Source organism: Poecilia reticulata, unplaced genomic scaffold (genome assembly GCF_000633615.1).
Source record: "Poecilia reticulata strain Guanapo unplaced genomic scaffold, Guppy_female_1.0+MT scaffold_260, whole genome shotgun sequence".
In the NCBI taxonomy this organism is placed as follows: Eukaryota; Metazoa; Chordata; class Actinopteri; order Cyprinodontiformes; family Poeciliidae; genus Poecilia; species Poecilia reticulata.
Genome location: NW_007615043.1, coordinates 140,605 through 142,128, shown reverse-complemented (window position 1 = coordinate 142,128; position 1,524 = coordinate 140,605).

Genomic DNA, 1,524 nt, shown 5'->3' with positions numbered 1-1,524 from the left:
TCAGGAGCCAACAAAGCCCACCTGGAACAAACACTGTCACACTAACCTTCACCTGTCTGTCTGTGTCTCTACAGCGCTGGCTGCCATGGCAACACCGCTGGTTCAGCACCAGTTATCATTTCTTGCTATGGCTGGAAGCACCGTCTCTTTAAAGTGCTCAGGAACAGACACCTGTGATAAAAAGCAGGTTTACTGGTACGGAACCACAGAGAGAGATCCGCTCACAGCGATTCTACGCTTCGATCTGACCGATCAAAAAGTTAATAACCTTCTTAATTTTAATGATCCTCTAAGAAAGGATTTCTTAGCTACACCTGAACCAAACGGCTGTAATCTGGTGATCCAGAAAGTAAAAACGGATCATAGTGGCTCATATTTCTGCGCCTGCTGGATGTCTGGTTCCCACAGTGAGAAACGATCCGACCTGCCTGAGCAAAAACCTGCAGAGGGGCAGACAGGAAGTAAACCAGGAAGTAAACCAGGAAGTTAACCAGGAAGTTAACCACAGCCAGGTTCAACCGGTGCATACCTGGAAAATTATTACCTCAGAAGATTCACTGATTATCAGCCTGAATGGAAACATTAAATAAATCTCATCCTGTTCCCAGGTGAGCTTAACGTGTTTTGAGGAACTCAGATGTTAGAAGATAAGGAGAACCAGCCTCTGTTCTCATATCCGCAGCCTAAACATCCATTTTACTTCTTCATATCATATATCAGCAACTTACACTGAAAATTCATTTAATACAGAGTAAATATGTGCAGCTGTCAGTCACAATCAGCTCACATTCAGGTCACATAATAAAAACACAAAGTTATAGAAGACAGTAACTAATTATCCATCAACTTATCAGATATCTGATTATAAAACACTAAGTTTGACCAACCAACTAAAGAATATAATAATTTCTAGTATTAATTTCATCAGTGCTTGTTATTTATGTGATCTTTATGTTTTTTATATCTCATGTTTATGTTAATTAGGCAGGAATGACAAATATGATAAAAAGTGAAGTTCACTTATGAAGCAGTGTGGTGATGCTGAGTGGTTTCACAAGTCAATATCCTACCTGCCGTTAATAACTCGGTCATTTTGATGAGCTTTGTGATGAACCTGACATGACCTTCAGGTCATGTCAGGTTGTTTTCTGACCACTACATGTGAAAAACCATCTGAATAAAGCAACAAACACATGCATGTCTGGCTAATACGCTATGCTAAGCTAAGTCTGAGTGTGACTGCATGTTGTCTACTCTGTTCAGTGAGTCATTCGATGAATCCATGAAACTACGGGGTCTAGGCTGGTCAATGTGAACTCCCACTTTTATTTTTTAACATTTCTCAGTTCTAGTGGCCTTTATCTGACAGTGATCGGTCAGGAGAGACGGCTCTGAGACCTGGAAGAGACGAGGCAAAGGTCAACAGGCGGGACTCAGACGGCCGCATGGAGGACTGAGGTCTCCATCCACAGGTCACTGGCTTCACCTGCACCATCGCAGCGACTCACTTCCTGAACCAAACCA